This window comes from Pinus tabuliformis, chromosome 5_2 (assembly GCF_031772625.1).
Source record: "Pinus tabuliformis cultivar Carrire ecotype Pingquan chromosome 5_2, CPIR1, whole genome shotgun sequence".
Classification (NCBI taxonomy): Eukaryota; Viridiplantae; Streptophyta; class Pinopsida; order Pinales; family Pinaceae; genus Pinus; species Pinus tabuliformis.
Window position 1 is genome coordinate 921,264,186 of NC_142306.1, and position 11,640 is coordinate 921,275,825.

Consider the following 11,640-nt stretch of genomic DNA (forward strand, 5'->3'; position numbering starts at 1 on the left):
CTCTCAAAACTACTCTCCAGAGGTTGCGAGGCCTGTTTGTTTTTTTTACCTCTTCCTCCTTCTTTCACATCCTCTGCAACTCAAACAAGGAGGCAGATTTCAAAGCCAATGAGGGATGTTGTCTAACTCAAGGGTTTCTCAAAAAAAACTCAGAAGAGCCCGTGTGGACCGCCATACCATAGCTCAACAGCGCTGCGCCAAGTAAAATTTGCACCGAGCAACTGTTGGATCTTAGTGATCAACGGTCCAGATTCAACAACAGAGGAACCTAATGGAACTATCAGAACCGACTAATGGAGCAGATCAAGGGTCATCGCTTGTGAAAGAGCGCAGAAGTTAATGCAACGAAAAGGCGGTTTTTTAACCTCGAGTGGTTTTTCGGGCGGCAATAGCAGTGGTAAGTGGTATCGTGGGCTTGGCTCCGATTCCACTAATTGGAGGACACGTAGCAGCGGTGGAGTGTGGGGAAACCACTTTATCGGGTGGTTAACCCCCGTGTGCGTTATCAACCTGAAATAAACGAGAACCGTCAGATCTAACAAGAGTAGATCAATGGCGGAGGTTCAATATGCATGTTGGTCGATCGGGGATCGGGGTTTGGTAGCGTCATGCGTTTTTGCGAAGGGCCGATGGGTGCGGACCCGATGTGGTTATGTGTGCAAGTTTATAAAGTTTGAAGTCCGACAGCTCAATCGCATATCGGATGCGGAGGAGGAGTGTTGTAAAGTGAGCCGCGGAGGTGTCGATACCCGATTGCGATAAAGGTGGAATCTCGGAAAGCGTGTCAAGACCGTACTAAGGTGGAAAGGATTGTTTTGTGGATATTTCCTTTATAATGGTTTATAAGGAATTAGCATCGTTGGAAGGTTGTATGTGTTATTTATATATAACCTTTGTTAAGAAAGGAAAGGTTAAATACTCGTGGCTAAGGGGTAACGAAGTTTATTTAGAGGGTTTTAAAAGTCCCGATAAGTATTTAGGGGCCTTAACCATTGGTGGCCGATCGCATCGCTAATAGAATTGGTCTTTGTTCCAACATCGTCAAAAGCTCTTCTCCGATGCGATTGTTCGGGAATCGCAAATCACACCCTATTGTGTCTTAAGACCGCCACTTTGTAAACTTCAATCGCCGATGCGAAGTTCCGTCAAGTCTCAAAACTAAGAAGGAAGATTATTAGAAGTAGAAAGGATTAGTGAACTCAAGCCTCCATGCAATGTTGGTTGATTAGGCTACGGCCCAACCGTTGATCTATAAATATATTAACCATTTTAGTTTAAAAAAAAGGGTCCTAATGAATGAGAGGCCTTTCAACTGCATGCTAACACAGGTGGTCTATCCTTCCTCTCTTGTGTAGGATTAACACTAGCATTGCTACTCACAATTGCTTCACAACCCCTCCTCGCTCGAGGAAAGAATGAAAGAAAGGCAGGCTCAAAGGAAAACAGACCTCACAAAACATCGATATCCATCTCAAAAAATGAAATGCATATTTCTGGCTGGATGTTATGCATACATGGGCGATTGAGATGGCTAAATGTGAGATGTTGTGATAGAGTGAGCACACCATGCAGGTTCGGTTTGCCTTTATTTTAAAAGAGATTAAGAATGGTATATATTTATTTGTATTTTAATTACTAGTGATTTCCCTTAAAGGAGCAAAGTTACACCCAAGGAATAGAAGATTTTGGAAGATTATATTAGAAAACTAAATCAATAAATATAAAAACTCTTTTTCAAAATAGTATAATAATATACAAAGATTAAATGGTTGTGTTTGCACACTATTTCTTTCATGAGTCCGGTTAATACAACTCAGAGGACAACTTCAAAGAGGTAGACAAAAAGTTGACCAGGTAGAGATTGCCCAGGGGATGTTGAGGCCACTCTTGAGTCTATTAAACAATGCTAAACTTTATAGCTATGCACAAACCCTACCCTGTTAGGTTTGAAGCTGCGACTTTTTAAGAGGAAAGACATGTTCTTAAACATTAGGCTCACTCAAGTTGTAATATAAAGCCCTTGAGTATTTGCATATGCTAGTCACCAAATTGGTATATGAAAACCCTTTGTTTGTGCAAAAAGGGACCTCTTCCACACAAGAATTTGACTATTAGAGTTTACAATGATACACATGACTTACCCCCTTTTAGATTTCAACCTATAACCTTTTAAGACAAAATAAATGTTTTTAAGCCATTAAACATTTTGAGTATTTGCATGTGCCAAAAATGAATTATCAAATGAACATTGAATAGTTGTGTGTATTGCCACCAAACAACTTAAAATTTTGTATACAAAAGAAAAAAATACATCTTAATTTCCAAAAATAGAGGCCGAGTGCAAGTGTTACATATGCTATCCTAATTTTCAAAAATGGAGACCGAGTGCAAGTGTTACATATGCTAGCCTCAATTTTGCAAGATCTTGGAGCTGTAAACAATGTAAGTTAGAATTCCATGAAATAAAATAAGCTTGGTCCAATTGTTTAATCGTAGTCCAATTGTTTTTTGCAACAATCTGGTAATACAACATTAGATAGTTGATGTAAAGAGGAATCAAAGTATTCTTAAATTTTTAAATTTAACCAAAAATATCATTATAAAATCTGATTACCATTCATCCTCTTAAATATAAGTTAGATTTTATTTTTCCTACCAACCTATATTTTGCTTACCATTTATGCACAATGGTTAGAGTTAACCAAACCAAACGACCAATTCCTCCACTCGTAATGGTTATTAAATTGTAAAGACCCCAAAATGCAAACACCCCATTAGAATCAATCTTGTGTAATACTAGTGGGAAACACTTTGTATAAATATATGGCTGTATCCATGTGAAACAATGATTGTATTGGTCTAATATTTAATTTCAATTGAATTATATAATCAGGTCAACGATAACATTGTTTATTTTGTAATTAGCTTGGGTAATAGACCTTAGTTAGTTGGAGGATATCTAATATATTTGGATAGAGGGTATAAAACGCTTTACAGAGGCCTATTTAATATCTTTTAGGCCCTCAATGCCATCCCATGAATCCAGAACCCCATGCATCCATCCCAACCAGAAATTGACCGTCCATCCCAGCCAGAAATTGCAGTGAATCTGACCTCATTTATAAAAAGTGATGTAGCTAATTTACAATGTTTATAAAGATTTTCACACGTTCTGTTTATCAATTTCTTTTTTTTTCTTCAGAAGAAAAAGCTGTATAGTATTTATATTATATTGAAAATAGACCTGTATATACAGATTGTAGAGAGACTTTTTCCCGGACATGATATCCTAAACTGAAGGTATTTTCAGATATACATCTTTCTTTGTTCAAAGTCAAGCATGAGGTCTGTATGGAGATCATATCATCTTAGAGAACTTCCAAAATATGGAACTACCTGGCCATAAGACATTGTTTTCCAGAAAACAAGATCATGAAGCATACCAGATTTTAGTCGACTGTAAATACCCGGTATAGAGAAACGCTGAATGATGTATGAGCAGGATTCTACAGAGATACTTAGTTGCCACTTACCATATGGAGACTGCATACCCTTCTTTGATAGTTCATCCGCTTGCTCATTTTGCACACCCTTTATATGTGTGATGGGGAATAGTGTAGGCTTCCATAGAGATGAAATCCTGCTCAGCCATCCAATAACCCTGTCATTTTTTATAGTTTGCTTTCCCTTCACGTGCTCTATGATTATTTTGGAGTCACCATAGATATTGGTAAGGCCGATGTCCATGAATGTGCAGAAAAGAAACAGACCATGTAGAGCCATGGCCTCAGGGTTGTTATTGGTTCCAATGCCACCTTTCCAAAACATGAAGTATTGAAGATCAGTTGAAATACCAATATAAACGCCACATACACATTTGCCGTCTTTTTGCTGCATCAGTTGAAATACCAATATAAACGCCGCATACACATTTGCCGTCTACCAATATAAACGCCGCATACACATTTGCCGTCTTTTGCTGCACCGTCAGAGTGTGCCCGTGGGTAGAACCGCTGTTGTGAGTCTTCCCACTTGCATTTGAGGACAGTCCACTGATATTGTGCCCAACGCCGTCTACCAATATAAACGCCGCATACACATTTGCCGTCTTTTGCTGCACCGTCAGAGTGTGCCCGTGGGTAGAACCGCTGTTGTGAGTCTTCCCACTTGCATTTGAGGACAGTCCACTGATATTGTGCCCAACGCTTAAATTCCTTATAGATATTCTAATCTCTCTTCCCTTTATCTCTCCAAGTTTAATGTTCCATGAATTATCCTGCTTCTCTACGTTTTGTACTCCGCCATTTATAGTGATCAGAGGGTATTTAATAAATTTTAATGTAATTAACACTATTTGGATTATATTGGGGCTAAATTTTAATTTGATTGCTGGAATTTAGATATTTCCGGCGGGATCCCACCCCCAAACTTTCGAGAGAACACTATTAACATCCAATAACAGAGTCATTCACTGCTTTCGGCCTGTCCCTCTAATAAATATGGAGTTAATTCTTTTTGAAAGATACACATTTGGGATAAATCTGCTACAATATCCCAAGATGCCTAAATTTATCAATGCGGTAGTGGAAAAAGTCGGCTACAATCTATAAATTTAAGGATAAATAGTTGCGATTATACTAGAGTGCATCTCAGAGTGTCTCTCTGAACAATGAACAAATCCCGAACTACATTAGAAAGTAGAATAATCCTTTGGATCTTTTCTGAAGAGCTTAAAATAAAATAAAAAAACTATAGAAAATTGCAAGGCCGGAAATAGAGCGATCGGCCAAAATTTTCTTCTTGGTCGTGTAATAAAAAATACACTTCTGATCCATTTCCCTTTTTCTTATAAAATATTTAAGTACAGATGAAAAATTGCTGCCTGAATAACACATCCATGCAATGTCCCCTGCCTTGTACAAACTAAAATGTCTAATTTTTCCAAATCAGAAGAGAGTATATTGTCGAACATATTCTGAGCATGCTGGAAAACATCAATTGGAACTGATATTAAAATAAAATCTCGACGCTTCGAGATTTTTATTTTGCCACCATTGACCTGTTGAATCTCAAGAATAGTCCTCCCAACACGACCAACTATTACCAACACGCTCCTCAAGAACAACCATCTTAAATGATGTGTGTGTACTAGTTTCTACTAGGAGCACACCAATTGGAACAGGAATTTTCAGCAACCAATGGTGCCATCAAACCCTTATTATTTCGTGAATTAACTCCATATACATTGGATCCATAATTTGGTAACCCATATCCTATTGAGGTATAACCACTAGGAATGCCCTGAAATCTAGCTACACTTGCACCTGTATATGAGAGTGCCACATTTGCATATTGTGCATAGTTGGTATCTTCTGCAAGATTTGAAATAATAAGGAATATTTCTCGCAGTTGTTGCTCCAAAGTAACATTTATAGTGAGAAGTCGATCAATGAAACCAAGTAAGATTTGGTCTTTGGAAGACAATTTAATACTAGCTTGTGAATCTTCAACGAATGATTTGGTTGTAGCTCCTCTCTTTCCAATTATGCCACCACATACATAATTTGGAAGAAACAGTTGACTTGAATTCTCATCCACACCATTGTTATCGTCGGCCTCGCTCAATAACTTATGGAGAATGAGATTAATCGCAGTGAGTATTTCATTGATGGATATATCACTAATATTATCCTATTAGTTGTTCCAGGAAAATACTCATGATTGCATGAGAGCTGAATCCTAGCCCCTGATTGTGACTGAAAATCACTAACAGTAGCACCACCCTTCCCAATAATTAATCCTGCTGCTACATTTGATACCATGAACTTGAAACAGGAGGATGTCTTGCTCCCTTCCTCTGACGGTTCGAATATCAAGTCATCCCTCTTGGGAAAATGAGAGGGAGACGTACTGGTGACTTAGGCGTATTCATGTGTTACACATCATTTTGTCGCATTAGGAAATGACCATCGGTTTGGATCTTTTGCTATCCACAAATGTGTCCTGGAGCATTTCCCTATAAAGTTTGAATCTAAATCATCCCAAACAAAGTGGAATTCCTAGATCCCATAGTACAAAACCTTATTTTTAGCTACCTGCACAGTTTTCTAGTTGATTTATGCGCATATGCAGAGAAGACCATTAATATATGTGCATAAGTACGCACTGTCTTCAACTATGACCTACAAACATGACTTAAAGTACGTAAAAATAAAAAATAAAGTTTAGAAGCATTGTTGGTAGTATCTATCCCAACCAACAAGCTTCGAATGGATGCCTAATCAATACCGATCCCTCCTATCATGGAGTAACTCCCCTTCCTTTGTGGAACCTCTATCCCACTAATAGTGGATCTCATCCCTTGGAGAATGGATCCATAACTTCCTATTCTTGGCCTATAAAGCTACTACAACTTTAAGGATTGAGGGAGGATTGTTGGAAGTAAGTTTACACTGTTGAGACTAGGTTGGAATGATTTTCTTGCAAGGGAGAGGGTTGGAGATTGTAGAAGGAACTTGCAACATCAAGGCTACGTGGTTGTAACGATTTTCTCCAATTTTATGAATATATGCAATTGTTCTTTCTCAGTTACATCTTCATTGGTTTAATTTGTAGGATTCCTTGATCACCTACATGGGTTTTGGTTGCATAATTGAGCATTATATATCTATATATATATATATATATATATATATATATATATATATAATTGGTTAATTAGTCCATTTATCTCTTTGATTATATGTCATACACTTTGATCTCTTGTTTGTCTCTGTCTTTGCAGATCTCTTTCAGGACACTGTGGAGAAGTTGTTGGGAGCGGCGAGAGGACATCTAAATAATAAAGGAGCGAGTGGTCGAAAGCGTTGAGGGACTTCATCAATCATTTTGTTAAATCGGTAAGAGGCCTCTCTCATTCTATTTTCTTTCAGTTAATTAGAGTCTAGAGAAAGGTAGAAATTCATGTATGTTTGTTACTAGGGTTCTTTGTAGTCTAGGGAGATCGCTCTTGTCTGTAAGAGTGATTTGTCCACATAAAAAATTGGTGACTCCGTTGGGGAATCGTTCCAATATCCATTATTTTTCCTTGTTTGACCTTTTAAACCCACTGCATGAGCCTTCCTTGAGTGTCTGGAAATTTTAGAAATTTGGATTTTGGACTGGAATTGATATATATATATATATATATATATATATATATATATATATATATATATATATTTTAGCTGTGTGCACTTTTACTTTAGGCACATTGTGCACTTCAGCGCATTTTCCTTTTAGCAACAGATCGTATTGTCACTGGTTTACTCTAGAGCCTGCACACATGCCTGAAACTTTTGAAAAAATCACTTATTTCCTCTTCAAATCAAAACTTTTTGTTTTTTCCTATTGTTTTACACCTGTTTGAACCTTTTGTAAGTGTTTGTTAGTCTGATTAAATGTTATTTTGGGTTTTTCTTGTAATTTGTCTTGTTTTACAAATTAGGGTTGAGTCTTGTTTCAGGAATGGTTGACCTATCAAAAGAGAGGTTTGTTGGTACTGTTGAATTGACTGTCTATCTTTCTTCTATCGAATATATTAGGTTGTAAGTCCAATTTTCTCCTTTGCAAAAGTTTATTTGGAATATGAAAGTGAATGATTTGCAAGATTAGGTTTTGTTTATGAAAAAACTTCTTATACTTGTTTTGAAATGAAAAATCATTTTTCTTTCTATTTACTGAAGTGTTCATGAATTGAATTAGTTACTACAAGCAAAGTTGTAACATTCCATTAGGGAAAATTCATTTTTAATGATTATTAGTTTCTTGTTGCATTGTTCGAATTTCTGAGTGATTGTATGAAAAGAGAAATTTCTTGTTTGCTTGTGTTATTGAGAAAAGTGAAAAGTGAAAATTTGAAATTGTTTTCAATGTTCGGGTAATTTGCAATTAGATATTTGCATTTTAGGAAAATGGTTATAGTGGGGTTTAGAGTTTTTGTTTATATTTGAATTGAAAAAGTGAAAGACTCTTTCCTTACTCGAGATAGAATTTCATTGAAACAAAAAGATTGTATCCTCATTTTCGATTGCATTAGGATTGCGTCAAGTCATAATTTCATCAAGTTTCAAATCCATTACCTTTGCGTAACAATAACTATTAAAATAAACACTAATTAAAATAAATCTAGAAAGTTTTATTCTTAGGGCCCTTTTTCACCTATAGTAGATTAGCTTGTAGGTATTTGGAATAGGAAAGTGAGTAAACTTTCCAAAGCTACAAACAAACACTAGAATCTTGCGATAGTGAGATAAATCTAGTTATTTAAATTTTTCTCTAGGCAGCTCCCCTTACAAAGGAGTCAAGCACAAGATCATATCTAACCTGATGAAGTGACCGTACCCACTTCATTGGCTATGGTACAATGATTTACACATATTACAATGGTGTCGAAAGGTACTTGGGTCACTTGAAAGTAAACCTCCAATTATCCATGTTGAGGAGCTTTCAAGGGGATTGAGCTTTGTTACTCTACCCTTGCATGTACGTTTGATATGCGACTATTCCCCTAGGTAGAATTGTTGTAGTTGGTAACCTTAGTGACCATAATCCTAGGGCTATTACCTGAGGTGATGACAAAGGGAAGGTCCTGTTGTACCTGGATCAGACATTGACTAGGCTCGCTTTGACCTTTTGGAGGGTAATCTTCGCTCGAGATGGCACAAGCGAAGTTACTTGCACTAGATTGTTTCATTAAGCAGATTGTTAGTGTAACTCGTTCCAATTGCTCTATCTACAACCACTTATTAATTTGATTTATGCGACGTTGGATTTCACTACCAACTAGTGATTTCATTGTGAAAATCTTGATTTCATGGTTTGAATCCTTATATTTTTTAGCCTGTGCTAATTGTTTATTTTTATTTTTTGGTGACATTAGGATCGGATTGTGAATATTTTTGAATTTATGATAAATTTCATCCTGGATGAATCACCAAGGTAGTCACATAGAATGTGAGGTCAACCTCCTGAATATACACCAACCCAGTTGGAAAAGACAAAAACTGAAAGGTCAAAGTCAACAGGATCAAAAGCCTTAGAAGAAACCGAAACATCAACAATTTTACAATCTAAGACAATAGAAATTGAAGTGATTCCAACGCAAGAAATAGAATCAGGCTTAGTTTACTCTAGTCGAGAGATTACCGTAGTAGTTCACACTGAATCTGACACTGGTGAAGTTTCAGATACTGAATTAATTAAACCAGAGGTAGAACATCCTGGGTCTGAAGTTTCTCAACCTAATCACCTTCAGCTATTATAGCTCCTACTTCTGAGACACCTTCACCTTGAAGGAAGTTGATAGTTACGACTGAATTACCTCTTGGGTTAATTAGCATTGAAGATGTTACTGAAGAAACAAATGCACCTCGTTCTCCATTTACCGGTGCTGAATCTTTTGACCCAAGAGTTCATTTCTCTCGTTTTCGACCTGACCCTTGGTATTCTACAACTTTGAGTTTTTTAGGTTAGAATTTGTCACCGCCATGTATTCCTTTTTATTCACCAGAAAGAACTATGTTAGAAATTCATATTGGGAGCCAACCCATTGATTCATTTATGTTTACCAACTCCTCAGAATCACTATTGTATGGTGGTCCATTAGTTCCTCTTGGATACCAGTCACTTACTGGGACCTTTTCAGGAGCATCCTCTTCTCCCCAACCTTCTACTTGGTCATCTAGTTCATTTACATCTACTGTTTAATGCATGAATTCCATGCCTGAAGTGTTTACAACATCAGACCAACAATTTCACATGGTTTGTGGTAATTCAAGTAATCCTCAAATAACCCTGACAGACATTTATTACTAGCCTGAGGGGCAACCACCTTATGCTCCACCTGGAGGACAACTTATTGCTGGGGGGCAACCTTTTACTGGAACTTATGGTCATATACGTTGGCCTGGTCTAGGTCAACTTGTTGTAAATCAACCTTTACTTGGTACTCCTTATCCCGGACAAACACTATTTGGAATCCTACTTTTAATCAACAATATGGTCTAGGTGCTCCATAAGTGCCACTTTATCAACCTGTTCAGCCTACTGGGCAAACAATTCCTCAAATACTTGTTCCAGGTATCACCATCCGTGTTCAACAGCTTGTTCAGGGAATTCCTCAAACAGTTGTTCAAAAACCTGCCTACGGAATTCCTCAAACACTTATTCAACAACTGATTCAACGACCTATTTAGCATTCACCATAGACCCCTATTCAAACACCTGTTTCACATCCAGTTCCAAGTTATCCTCAGATACTTATTCTAGGAGTATCACCAATGAATTTTCCAGTAACCCCTCAAATATATGTTCCTTAGACTACTTAGGCTATCCCACAGGCTTCTTCTTATCAAACTATTCCTACGGTCCAATCTATACCACATATTCCTATCAGGCAACCCATTGTCAGAACAATGCAAACAAATTTTCAAGGTCAAGCTTACCAGGTTCCACCTTTTCAAGGACAAGTTTTTCAAAGTCCACCTTTCCATGGTAAAACTTTCCAAAACCCATTTTTCAAGATCAATTCATTCAAAGCCAACTTATTCAAAGTCAATTTGTTCAAGGTAAACCTTTGCAAGTGCAACCTGTATAGGGACAGTATTACTTAGGTCAAATGGGTTAAGATCAACCTTTTCAGAGTCAACTATACCTCGGTCATACTTATCAAGTCCTTGTTCAACCCCAACCTAGTATGGTTCACCTTGGTTACCCTGGTGGAATTCCAATTCCAACTGCTCAAGCTATTCTCGGATATCCACCTACAGTGGTTTGTCTTAACCCCCAAGGTTATCAAACTTTACCATAAGACCCTAACCGACAATTACCATTTATTGCAATGATAGATTTATTAGATTTATCCCGATTAACCAACGATCCTATTTTTTATCATCATTTTTGTTGGGTGTGGAGCCTGATTATCTTCTGTATTCAAAGGTTTCAGTTAGATGTGTACCCCAGGAAGACTATACACCTCTCCACGTGGGAGGGACTTGTCCTTCACGTGGGGTCCGGGGGCCAGCGGTCCCTCGGCAGGGGTTTGGGGGCAGCGCCCCCGAAGCTAAAAATAGATGTAAAATTGCCTTGTAAAAGTCTAGTAATTTCTAGTCAATCTGGGCCATTCATTAGGCAGATGATCTGACGGTAGAAGTTATGTTTAATTTAGGGTTTTTTGCCCTAGAAGGCAACCCCTCACTATATATGAGGGAATTGTATTGCGTCTATGTATATTTGTATTCTGAGTGAGGAAGAGAGAGGAGATTGAGAGCGAAGAGGGTGTTACAGTGGATCTGCTGTAGGTTGTATCTCTTTAGTTTGTTGGATAATATAATAAAGAAGGACTGGTTGTTTCTCTGTGGATGTAGCCCAAACTGGGTGAACCACGTATATCTGTGTCTCTCTTGTTTTATGCGTTTTTTGTGTTTATATTTCTGCAATATTTTATGTGTTCCATTGCTCTATAATATATAATTTTCTAACAACTGGTATCAGAGCCGAAGGTCTATTTGGCTGATAAACTCGCAGGAGAGAAGGGTTCCTAGTTCGAGTGGGAGCAATGGCGGAAGATGGTAGGTTTAGGGTCGAAAAATTCAACAACCA

General features: G+C 37.5%; 1 pseudogene; it reads right to left on the reverse strand.

The window, feature by feature from the left end:
• Nucleotides 1–3,841: 3,841 nt before the first annotated feature.
• Nucleotides 3,842–10,554, reverse strand: LOC149162283 (protein BTR1 pseudogene; annotated as a pseudogene).
• Between the last annotated feature and the right edge of the window lie 1,086 nt (nucleotides 10,555–11,640).